This window comes from Octopus sinensis, linkage group LG30 (assembly GCF_006345805.1).
Source record: "Octopus sinensis linkage group LG30, ASM634580v1, whole genome shotgun sequence".
Classification (NCBI taxonomy): Eukaryota; Metazoa; Mollusca; class Cephalopoda; order Octopoda; family Octopodidae; genus Octopus; species Octopus sinensis.
This window is the reverse complement of record NC_043026.1, coordinates 10118122-10131153: the sequence shown is the minus strand read 5'-3', so window position 1 is coordinate 10131153 and position 13032 is coordinate 10118122. Positions and strand designations below refer to the sequence as shown.

At 43.2% G+C, this 13032-nt stretch overlaps 1 protein-coding gene across 1 annotated transcript in view; it reads right to left on the bottom strand.

Annotated features, from left to right (window-relative positions):
• Positions 1-13032, bottom strand: part of LOC115226689 (zinc finger protein 91-like) — a 151591-nt gene that overhangs the window by 104736 nt on the left and 33823 nt on the right. The gene's annotated exons all lie outside the window — the stretch shown is intronic.

The window sequence follows — 13032 nt, the reverse complement described above, 5'->3', positions numbered from 1 at the left end:
AAAACCCCTCTCACGGAAACCCTACACATGATTCTTGACTATTGTATCCTGCAATTATGGTATGTTGTTTCATCATCATCATCATCATCATCATCGTTTAACGTCCGCTTTCCATGCTGGCATGGGTTGGACGGTTCAACTGGGGTCTGGGAAGCCCGAAGGCTGCACCAGGCCAGTCAGATCTGGCAATGTTTCTACGGCTGGATGCCCTTCCTAACACCAACCACTCCGAGAGTGTAGTGGGTGATTTTATGTGCCACCGACACAGGTGCCAGACGAGGCTGGCAGACGGCCACGCTCGGATGGTGTTTTTATGTGCCCACAGCACAGAGGCCAGTCGATGCGGTACTGGCTACGGTCACATTCGGATGGTTTTCTTATGTGCCACCCACAAGGATACAAATTCCATTGATGTTCATCTATTTTTATTTGGTTTGATTTGATTTGATTTTGATTTTGATTTTGATTTTCACTTGCCTCAACAGGTCTTCACAAGTGTCACAAGGAGGAAGGTATGCACAGGTGGACTGACTACGTCCCAGGTAGGGGCCACGGGTTATGGCTTCACTAGTCTTGTCTGGGTCTTCTCACGCACAGCATACTTCCATAGGTCTTCACTCATCATCATCATCGTTTAACGTCCGTTTTCTGCACTAGCACGGGTTGGACGGTTCGACCGGGGTCTGGGAAGCCTGGGGCTGCACCAGGCTCCAGTCTTGATCTGTCAGAGTTTCTACAGCTGGATGCCCTTCCTAACGCCAACCACTCCGCGAGTGTAGTGGGTGCTTTTTACGTGCCACCTGCACAGGTGCCAGGGGGGTCCGGCATCGGCCACGATCAGTTGGAGCTTTTAACGTACCATCCGCACGGAAGCCAGCCAAAGCGGCGCTGGCATTGGCCACGTTCGGATGGTGCTTTTTATGTGCCACCGGCACAGAAGCCTGTCGAGTCGATAACATAAGTTATGAGTTTTTCATGCACAGGAATCTTGTAAAATTGTCAAATCTGTACATAGAAAATGACCCCCAAGTATAAAACAGAAGAGACCCCAAAGGAAGAATATGAGGTATAAGTATAGTTTAGTGCCCCACAACAGACTTATTCCTTGTTAGTTTCTGAATAATGGGTTCTTTAAATTGAACTTTTCAGAGTTAAGCTTTCAAAGGTCCAGATTTGGATCATTTTAAAATTGGGTGTGAAAGTTTCGAAGGAGGTGTTTGTTCGCAACCCCATCCTGTTTTTGTCATTCCCTAACTTCAGAACTTGGGGGAAGAGTTTGCAGTGGAGGACGTACATGGCCACCCACATTTAAGAGAAAAAGTGAGACTGAACTAGAGGTATCTCTGAGCAGATTGGGTATCAAGGTGGCACAAGGGGCAGCAGGAGCTGTAGCTGGCAGGGGTGGTCATGGTCTGTTAGTGTGTGTGGAGAGGAGGTTGGCAACATCATCATTTAGCATCTGCTTTCCATGCTGGCATGGGTTGGACGGTTCAACTGGGGTCTGGGAAGCCAGAAGGCTGCACCAGGCCCAGTCTGATCTGGCAATGTTTCTACGGCTGGATGCCCTTACTAACGCCAACCACTCCGTGAGTGTAGTGGGTGCTTTTTACGTGTCACCGACACAGGTGCTAGACGAGGCTGGCAAACGGCCACGATCGGATGGTGCTTTTTAGATGCCAGGCAAGGCTGGCAAACGGCTAAGATCAGATGGGGCTTTTTACATGCCACCGGCACAAGGCTAGTCGGGGCAGCGCTGGCAACGGCATCTGTAACAATTGAAGGAGAGGGGCACACAAGTTGGGGAGGCTTGAGGGGTACTAGAAGTATGGTGGTGATGATAACTTGGACGTTGGGGAGCAGACAGAGATGTCTTGTGTGGGTGGGCTGCCGGAGCCGAGTAGAGAAATACATATCAGGTTGAGGAAAAAGTAAGCAAGCTTTTGAATCCTGAAGTTCATCACAATATATTTCAACTCTACGGAACTATATTTATTCATCAAAGTATCATTACAATCAACATGTTTTTGCCAAGTAATTACAAGTTCACTCTCTTTACTTGTTTCAGTCATTTGACTGCGGCCATGCTGGAGCACCGCCTTTAGTCGAGCAACTCGACCCCGGGACTTATTCTTTGTAAGCCCAGTACTCATTCTATCGGTCTCTCTTTGCCGAACCGCTAAGTGACGGGGACGTAAACACACCAGCATCGGTTGTCAAGCGATGGTGGGGGGACAAACACACACACACAAACATATACACACACACACACACATACATATATATATATATATATACTCTTACTCTTTTGCTCTTTTACTTGTTTCAGTCATTTGACTGCGGCCATGCTGGAGCACCGCCTTTAATCGAGCAACTCGACCCCTGGACTTATTCTTTTGTAAGCCCAGTACTTATTCTATCGGTCTCTTTTGCCAAACCGCTAAGTAACGGGGACATAAACACACCAGCATCGGTTGTCAAGCGATGCTATATATATATATATTTATGACGGGTTTCTTTCAGTTTCCTTCCACCAAATCCACTCACAAGGCATTGGTCGGCCCGAGGCTATAGTAGAAGATACTGTTTATTTTGGTAACATAAATATCTGGAGTTCTGGAGCTGATAAACTCTTTGAATGCACTTTCAGCATTGGTGTTTTTTTTTCCTCTCTCTCTCTCTCTCTCTCATAACTGAAAGTGGTTTTTTTCTACAAAATAAAATTTGAATGTTACAAAAATTATGAGTACGGAAATAAGAGCCAAATCTCCGAGAAGCTCTCTTGACACCCACCCACTTATATCTTTATGTGATACACATACTCTCTTTACTCTTTTACTTGTTTCAGCCATTTGAGTGCGGCCATGCTGGAGCACCACCTTTTAATCGAGCAACACTCGACCCCGGGACTTATTCTTTGTAAGCCCAGTACTTATTCTATCAGTCTCTTTTGCCGAACCGCTAAGTGACGGGGACATAAACACACCAGCATCGGTTGTCAAGCAATGCTAGGGGGACAAACACAGACACACACACACACATATATATATATATATATATACACGACGGGCTTCTTTCAGTTTCCGTCTACCAAATCCACTCACAAGGCATTGGTCGACCCGGGACTATAGCAGAAAACACTTCCCCAAGATGCCACGCAGTGGGACTGAACCCGGAACCATGTGTTCGGTTAGCATGCTACTTACCACACAGCCACTCCAACACGAATTCCTTGAAAATATCAAAAAAATTTCATGTTGCAGATCGTTGCAATTTACAAGGAATAAACCTTGGAATTCTGTTTCCAACATCGTATTCCAATTTGTGTTGGAAATTTTGTGCAGTGACAGAAAATGAAACAATATGAGTGTGTGTGTGCACAAGGCCTAAAAAGGAAATCATTTGACCAAACGAAACAAAGAAATACAAAAATAAACAAACGTTATTGTCATGTAAATTGGCTTCTATGAAGCGTATATGTAAGAAATTTTATCAAAAGATGTGCAAAAAGGGAATTTCAAAATGCCAATTTTTTTTTTTCAGATTTGGAATCTCAGTTTCCCAAAACAGATGTTTCTGTAAAGAAAAAGGGAGTTTTTTTGTGGGGTACAAAAGGAAGTGTTTCCTAGGGAGATTTGGCTGTTATTTATGGTGGATAGGTAGTGGTTGAGCCACCTAATATGACTTACTGAGAAGGCTGTAATCTCATTTAGTAGGAACTTATTAAAGAATATATAAAACACAAGGCGTGTGAGAAGACCCGGCAGGACAAGTGAGGCCATAATCCCGTGGCCTACACCTGGGATGTAGCCAGCCCACTTATGCATTCCTTTCCTTCTTGGGACACAAAACTCCACTTGTGAAGACCTGTTGAGGCAAGTGAAAATCAAAATCGTAATCTGATACCAGTGCCTGTGGCACGTAAGAGGCACCATCCGAACGTGGCCGTAGCCAGCGCCGCCCGTCTGGTCCCCGTGCCGGTGCCACGTAAAATGCACCAATCCGATCGTGGCCGTTTGCCAGCTTCGTCTGGTCCCCGTGCCGGTGCCACGTAAAATGCACCAATCCGATCGTGGCCGTTTGCCAGCCTCGTCTGGCACCTGTGCCAGTGGCACGTAAAAAGCACCTGCTACACTCACGGAGTGGTTGGCGTTAGGAAGGGCATCCTGCTGTAGAAACACTGACAGATCAGACTGGGCCTGGTGCAGCCTTCTGGCTTCCCAGACCCCAGTTGAACCGTCCAACCCATGCTAGCATGGAAAGCGGGCGTTAAATGATGATGATGATGATGAAGGCTGTAACTGTAAGTGTCTTCAATGCGGGCCTCACATATATACACAGAGAATGATAAATGGAAATGGTTGATGGACATTTATTCATTTATTCATAGGCGCAGGAGTGGCTGTGTGGTAAGTAGCTTGCTTACCAACCATATGGTTCTGGGTTCAGTCCCACTGCATGGCATCTTGGGCAAGTGTCTTCTACTTGCCGACCAAAGCCTTGTGAGTGGATTTGGTAGACGGAAACTGAAAGAAGCCCGTCGTATATATATATAGGCGCAGGAGTGGCTGTGTGGTAAGTAGCTTGCTTACCAACCACATGGTTCCGGGTTCAGTCCCACTGCATGGCATCTTGGGCAAGTGTCTTCTACTTGCCGACCAAAGCCTTGTGAGTGGATTTGGTAGACAGAAACTGAAAGAAGCCCGTCGTATATATATATAGGCGCAGGAGTGGCTGTGTGGTAAGTAGCTTGCTTACCAACCACATGGTTCCGGGTTCAGTCCCACTGCATGGCATCTTGGGCAAGTGTCTTCTACTTGCCGACCAAAGCCTTGTGAGTGGATTTGGTAGACGGAAACTGAAAGAAGCCCGTCGTATATATATATAGGCGCAGGAGTGGCTGTGTGGTAAGTAGCTTGCTTACCAACCACATGGTTCCGGGTTCAGTCCCACTGCATGGCATCTTGGGCAAGTGTCTTCTACTTGCCGACCAAAGCCTTGTGAGTGGATTTGGTAGACGGAAACTGAAAGAAGCCCGTCGTATATATATATAGGCGCAGGAGTGGCTGTGTGGTAAGTAGCTTCCTTACCAACCACATGGTTCCGGGTTCAGTCCCACTGCATGGCATCTTGGGCAAGTGTCTTCTACTTGCCGACCAAAGCCTTGTGAGTGGATTTGGTAGACGGAAACTGAAAGAAGCCCGTCGTATATATATATAGGCGCAGGAGTGGCTGTGTGGTAAGTAGCTTCCTTACCAACCACATGGTTCCGGGTTCAGTCCCACTGCATGGCATCTTGGGCAAGTGTCTTCTACTTGCCGACCAAAGCCTTGTGAGTGGATTTGATAGACGGAAACTGAAAGAAGCCCGTCGTATATATGTATATATATATATATGAATGTATGTGTCTGTGTTTGTCCCCCTAGCATTGCTTGACAACCGATGCTGGTGTGTTCATATCCCTGTAACTTAGCGGTTCGGCAAAAGAGACCGATAGAATAAGTACTAGGCTTATAAAGAATAAGTCCCAGGATCGATTTGCTCGACTAAAGGTGATGCTCCAGCATGGCCGCAGTCAAATGACTGAAACAAGTAAAAGAGAGAAAAGAGTATATACACATGCATCTGTGTGGGTTGTATAGTAGCTGTTAACCCTTGTGAGAAGCTCACAAACAACAATATGTTAGAACCTGTGCAGTGTGTTGGTACTGTGTAGGTGTTGTTGATGACATTGGTGGGAGACATGATGGTTAGACCTCAGACTAGAAGGAAGTGAGTTTTTATAGCTAGTGGTAGGCTCAAATGGAGTTTAGAAAAGACTGTGTCATGTGATTTATTTGGAGGCTGTGATTAGTTGGGCTACATATTGGTCTCAAGAATTTGTCTTATGAAGAAAGGCTGAAGACGCTCGACCTTTATTCTCTAGAAAAACGATGACGCCGTGGTGATCTCATTCTTGCTCACAACATCATAAGCGGAAAGTGTAACCTCTTGAAAGAGCTGTTCTTCACTCCTGCTCCAGAGCGTCGGTAGCAGGGGTCACTCCAAAAAGCTCTATCTGCGACGATTTCATCTCAATCGAAGGAGAGGGGCTTTCTCCGTCCGGGCTGCGGATCCGTGGAATAAGCTGCCGGACGAGATAGTGAAGATGCCGACGACCGCTCGGTTCAGAGTCTCCCTTGACCACAAGTGGCTTGAACTCTTTACATGAACACCACCCTGTACATAACTCCATGTCCCCCTACATGCTTTTTGCTTTTTGAGCCAAAAAATTAACTAACTAACTAACATATTGGTGCGTGATAGAGTAAGAGACAAATACCAACCAATCAGTGGTAGACATGTAGTGGATCTTGCAAGCATGAAGTGGATTCAATCCACCATAACCAAGTTTAAATTAACTCTGCAACAGAACTTTTCCCACGATGAAACAATGGTTTTTCTCTGATAGCAGTTTTACATTTTCCAGATGCCTTTAGCTAGGCTGAAATAATGTCTTCACCACTTGACCCTTTCTAACCTCTTCTACTTCAACAAAAGCTAGAATAGAGATAACAAGACCACCAACTAAATCCATTGTTCTTGCTATGTCTACCTTTCTGGATAGTTATAAAAGCATAGACCCCAAGCAAAAAGATACTCAGTGATGACTCAATGAGTACGAAGTCTGGCTAACCAGCTAGGACCTTGATCAGAGGGAGAAATGAAGTTTGCTGTCAGCAACTGTGAGACAACGTCCCACACCCTACAACTCTCACTATCTCTAATTCTGTTCTCTTACAACATCATTCTATCTCTCTCGGTATTTACTACTAAACACTGAAGAGGACACAAACACAAACTTTACTTCGCATGCTTTTGGATTTATCATAACCTGCCCATCGAGGTAAGGTATTGTAACATAATGGTAAATAAATATTTCCTTAAAACTTCATGCATTGTTCATCTTTCACATCCTACAGTATGCAATTATAACAACAAATTTTTATCGTTACAACTGCTGACTCTGACATTTCATATTATTGTGTACTTAACTTAACCATTACAGACACAACAGGGTCCAAAACAGTGACCGAAGGTTAGCTGTTACCTATTACGTTTGCAAGTATTTATATATAATGGAGAGAGGAAGTTTGCTACAATTTCTAAAAGGATGTGTGCTACTGGAAAGGTACCCTTACCAACAAGTATTGACCCTCGTGTAAAAATTTTCCCTGTGAAGCTGGGGAGGGGGTGAATTTTCCAAGTTTCACTCCACCCCCACCTGTTTTCTGGACAAAAATAAAAGTGGGGTTGTGGCATATCAGGAACTCACCTTAATTCATTTATTGAATATGAAAAAAAAATTTCCAAAACATCTGGAGCGGGACTCACCCCTTCCGAACTGCCAAAATAAGGGACTTGCGGGAAAGTAGTATGTCTGGAACTGATTAACGATGTAGGGTGAGGTATACCTGTATTTATTCGTCCTTCACTTCAGATTTATTATTGTTCGTATTTTATGTCCTTTGTCTAGAAATCTTTCATAACATGTTCTGTGACTTCTTCAGTGACTCTCCATCCCACATGTGTGTGTATGTGGGAAGGGGTTTGCTTACTTTAGTGTTTGTATCTGCTCTTTATTTAGTTTTTTTCACAGTATTTTCTCACTTCTTTGCCTTGCTAGTTTTTTTTACATTTTGTGTTTTGTGTGGGTAAGTGGGTTAGGGTGTATTATTCTGTTTGTATCTGTGTCTTTTTTCCTTTTTTTCTCTCTCCCATTCTGTTGTCATGTTACATAGTGTGCTGGCTGTTCCATTTATGTTTTCTGTTAAGGCTCAGTCTGTCTATTACTATGCGCGTGGCCTCTGTAATCTGTCTAAGTGTCGTGCCTGTTCTGTGTGTTGATAATAATGCGTTTGTTAACCAAGCCTCTATTTTCTAATTGAGCGTGTTGACAGAGCACTAACAAACTTTTCTTTTCTTTGACTCCTGCCATTGTTCATCTATCTGCTTGTCTATGAATCTATATTTTAAGTAGCCTCTACATCTTACACTGCTCTTTCTATATCATTTCAGAACATCAGATGACACTGGCATAACAGAAGAAACATCCTCAATACCTACCACGTTTTAAGGACTAAAGGAAAATATTATACAAAATAGATGTATCAGATTGTTTCTACAATTCTGAGATAAAGGCCCTGTAAAACATTTACTCTGAGCTGCTATCATTAACCAAATTTCTGGACATCACTGACTGGAGTATCAAGAAGAGGAGCTTGTATGCTGATTGAACGTGGATAAGTGTATCTAAGTGTTGCTATACAAAAGTAACACTGAACACAAATAGAAAAGTAGAAAAAAAATTTATAGGTTGTGATTTGCAGGGGAAAATGATGGAAAAGAGTGAAAAAGTTGAAGAAGTGATTTCTTCTGAACACATAAAAGAGATGAGAAAATTGTCGTATGACTGTGACATTTGTAAAAAGGTCTTCTCCCTAAAATGTAACCTAATTTCCCACAGACGTATTCATACAGGGGAAAAACCATATCACTGTGAGATCTGTGGTAAAGCTTTCACTTGCAATAGTGCCATACCTAGACACACTCGAACTCATACCGGAGAGAAACCGTATCATTGTGATATTTGTGGTAAACCATTCTCTGACAGTAGTGCCTTGACAAAACATTATCGTATTCATACAGGAGAGAAACCATTTCACTGTGATATTTGTGGTAACTCATTCTCTAGCAGTGGTCACTTAACTAGTCACAAATGTATTCATACAGGAGAGAAACCATTTCAGTGTGATATCTGTGGTAAGCCATTCTCTCTCAGAGATTCCTTGACTTCACACTTATGTATTTATACAAAGGAGAAGCTATATCACTGTGATATCTGTGGTAAATCTTTCTCTCGAAATAGTTTGTTAATTAGACACAAACGTATTCATACAGGAGAGACACCATATCATTGTGATATCTGTGGTAAATTATTCTCCGACAGAAGTGGCTTGACTTCGCATAAACGTATTCATACAAAGGAAAAACCTTATCACTGTGATGTCTGTGGTAAATTATTTTCTCAAAGTTGTAATTTAACTACACATAAACGTATTCACACAGGAGAGAGGCCATATCACTGTGAAGTCTGTGGTAAATCATTCTCCTACAGAAGTCATTTAACTACACACAAACGTATTCATACAGGAGACAAACCATATCAGTGTGATATCTGTGGTAAATCATTCTCTCAAAATAGTATGTTAACTACACACAAGCGTATTCATACAGGAGAGAAGCCATATCACTGTGGTATGTGTAGTAAATCATTTTCTGACAGCAGTGTGTTAGCTAGACACAAACGTATTCATACAGGAGAAAAACCATTTCATTGTGATATCTGTGGTAAATCATTCTCTGACAATAGAAACTTATCTGCACATAAACGTATTCATTCAAAGGACAAGCCATAGTGTTGCTCATTGTAGAAAATCATTTTCTGAATGCAGGAAGGAAAGCATATCATTGTTATATCTTTGGTAAATCATTCTTTCAAAATAAAGTATTCATACAAAAGAGAAAAGAAAAGGCTAATTTCTTGTTTACTATATATGTTTAATATTCCTGTGTATTTTGCATTGGAACTTCTGACTATATTTCCAAAAATATTCTTTATTTTGTTTTTTCAATTTTCATCTCCCATTTCTTTGACCCCTCATACACCTCATTTCCATGGTGTAAGGACCTCTATACCAAAACTCCTCCTCCTGTCAACCCTTCACATGATTCTTTATTGAATTACGCATCCTCACATTTTGTTCATTGTTTATCTTTTAAATGCTTCACTCAATAAATATGTTATACAATAACTTACTTTATGGCTTTTTCATACACAGGAATCTTGTAAAGTTGTTAAATATGTACGTAAACAATGACCCCCAAGTACAAAACAGAAGAGACCACAAAGGCATAAGTATAGTTTAGTGCCCCACACCAGACTGATTTCTTGGGGGAAATTCAACCGTGTTTCATGGTCTGCTGCCACAACAGCTTCTTTATAGGATCCAGTTAGCTGAAGACATCATCAGGAGGAACCCCGTCCGGTTTCGGCCCCTACTCCTCTACCGTTTTGACATGGCGGGGCCCCTACTTTTGGAGGTGTCTTCAGCTCTGGTGTTGGGTGCATGTCTTCTTTCTTCTCTTCCCTGGCCTCTTCGATGTATCGTCAGCCGGTGACTGACTGTCTCGTCAAATTTTTCTCTTTAAATACCTGCCGCATAGGCTCCAGCAGGCAGCCCCAGCAAGTTGTCATGTGACACTGCCTCACCTTAATTGACTATTGAAGGCGCGTAGTTACAGCCCGCGCTTTTTCTAAACCACCATCACCTGTCAGTCAACAAAGATGAGATCATCCTCATTCAGTTTCTGAATAACGGTTTCTTTAAATTAAACTTCAAGGGCCCAGATTAGGATTATTTTCATAAAATTGAGAAAAAAACGTTTTGGAAGAGATTCTGTTCATTCTCAACCACATCTTATTTTTGTCAACCCTAACTTCAGAATTATTTCCATAAAGCAAACAATGAACATTTGATTACATATGAATCTGGTGACACACAAGCCGGATTAGCCACACACTCACTAGAAAGTAGAATAGGCAGATACTTGTGAATGCAAAGTAATTCCCAGGTAAAGAATGGACTTCACAGCATAGGTTAGCAGTTAGTGATTTGAAGCCTAGAGCTAGAAGGTCTGAGATATTTCAACCAATCTGCAAGTCCTGGAAGCTTGTATATAGTTGTAACATCCCTCAGTCTCAAGAGGATCTGCACCTGAAGAAATTATGTCAGTTGTTGACACGCTGGAGTGGAAGTCACAAACATACAGTGATTGCATTTGAAGGTACTCTTTGCCAGCGCTGCTGTTTAGTATGCTTTTCTTTGGTGGCAAGTTCCTGTTTTTCTCCCCATGTTTCATCCCCTTTCATAGTATTTGTCTCCAATGAGGGCTATTTATTTGCAATCTCCTCCCATCTCAGGACATCCAGATCCATTGACTTCATATCTGTCCTGCAGACGTCCTTGAAACAAAGATGAGATCATCCTCATGCTCTTGTACTGGTGGCCCAATTCCCCATACAAAGGGTCTTTTGGGTCTGGTGGCCAATTCTCCATGCAGGCCGTCATGCAATGTCCATGACTGAGCCAGCAGAGATGATGCTACTGCAGCAGGCTGCGTGTATTGAGTATTTTGGAGCAGTTGAGGACTTTGATGTTGGTGATGTGGTTGGTTCATTTGATGTCCAAAGATTCATCTTAAATTGCAAAGGTGGAAGATGTTGAGATACCGCTCCTCTTTGGAGTAGAGGCTCCATGTCTCTCTCTCTCTACCATAAAGTAGTTACTAAGGACACGTAGAAAGGGCTCCTTAGCCGTAGTGAAGGCAATCTATCTAGGGAGATAACCTTACAATAAATCACTGGGTCCGTAGCTTAGAAATACTGGGTTGACGTCCAGCGGGAACAGCTTTGTTTCATGGAGGAGGAAAGATCTTTAGTGCTTGGTTGTACAATGCTTTCCAATGTGTGTAGTAGTGGCGCGCGCACACATTATTAGCCATTCGAAAAGACTATGAAAGTCTCGACCACAGTCGAACAATGATGATGATGAAGGACACGTGTTATAGACAGCAGTCTTGGTGTTTGGGGCCAGTTTCCTGTTTCCCCGGACTCTCCGTGAGCCTGGCAAATGTGGAGGATGCTTGTTCAATTTGCTTGCTGATCTCAGCATCCAGAGAGAGCTCATCAAAGATGGTAGGTGAATTCACGGACTACCTCCAGCTCGTAGTTGGTGATGGTTGGGGAGTACTTGATACCTTGGCCCAGTATGTTGGTCTCCAGACTGATAGCCAGGCTGAATTCCTGACAAGCCTTTGAGAGTTTGTCCACAGGGTGCCCCATTTGCTCCTCAGAGTGTGCTGTGTCGTCCGCAAACAGCCTTTTTCTGATGAGCACCTGGCGCACCTTGGATTTCGCTTTCAACCTCGACAGTTTAAACAATTTACCGTCTGATCTAGTGTGAAGGTAAATACCATCAGTCGATGTACCAAATGTGGACATGCAGCGTATTTGAACATCAGGGTGATTATTGCAGTCAATTGTAGGATCGCAGCTGAATGCTGTCACTGACCAACGCAAGGAGCATGGCCTTGAGTAGAAATGTCATGAAGCCCTTCGCTGCATTGTTGTCTTTCCCCTGTAGTCTCTGTAGCATGTGCAGCAGCATCTCTTGTAAGTGGAACAGCGCATTGTGCTGCATTCTCTGCAGATTGTGCAGCAGCAGTAGAGGAAGCATCTCTTGTAAGTGGAACAGTGCACTGTGCTGCATTCTCTGCAGCTCGTGCAGCAGCAGTAGAGGAAGCATTTCTTGTAAGTGGAACAGTGCACTGTGCTGCATTCTCTGCAGATTGTGCAGCAGCAGTAGAGGAAGCATTTCTTGTTCTGCATGCTGAACGTTACTCGTTGCACAGCAATACGTGCTAACCGATGACAACACTGCTTTTCACTTTCCCTTTGCGCCGAAGCCATTCCAAGTGCATTGAGAGAGTTCCTCCAGGTGACGTCCTCGGCAAATTCATTTGCACGCATAAGTTTACTTTCCTTTGCAGCTTTTGTTTGCCGACCTATATTGGATCTTTTCTGTCGAGGCATGGTGGAAAATTATCAATAGAAAAAGTCCCAAGGAAAAATCGGTGAATGTGTAGCTCCGAAAAAATAGTAAAATGTAGTTGGCAAAATGTTAATGAATCAGACCGAATTAAAGATTTTTAATTTTGGGTAAGTGTTTTGAAGTGGCTAATTTAAGTTGGAATAATTATATGAAGTGGAGGCGCAATGGCCCAGTGGTTAGGGCAGTGGACTCGCGGTCGTAGGATCGCGGTTTCGATTCCCAGACCGGGCGTTGTGAGTGTTTATTGAGCGAAAACACCTAAAGCTCCACGAGGCTCCGACAGGGGATGGTGGTGATCCCTGCTGTACTCTTTCACCACAAC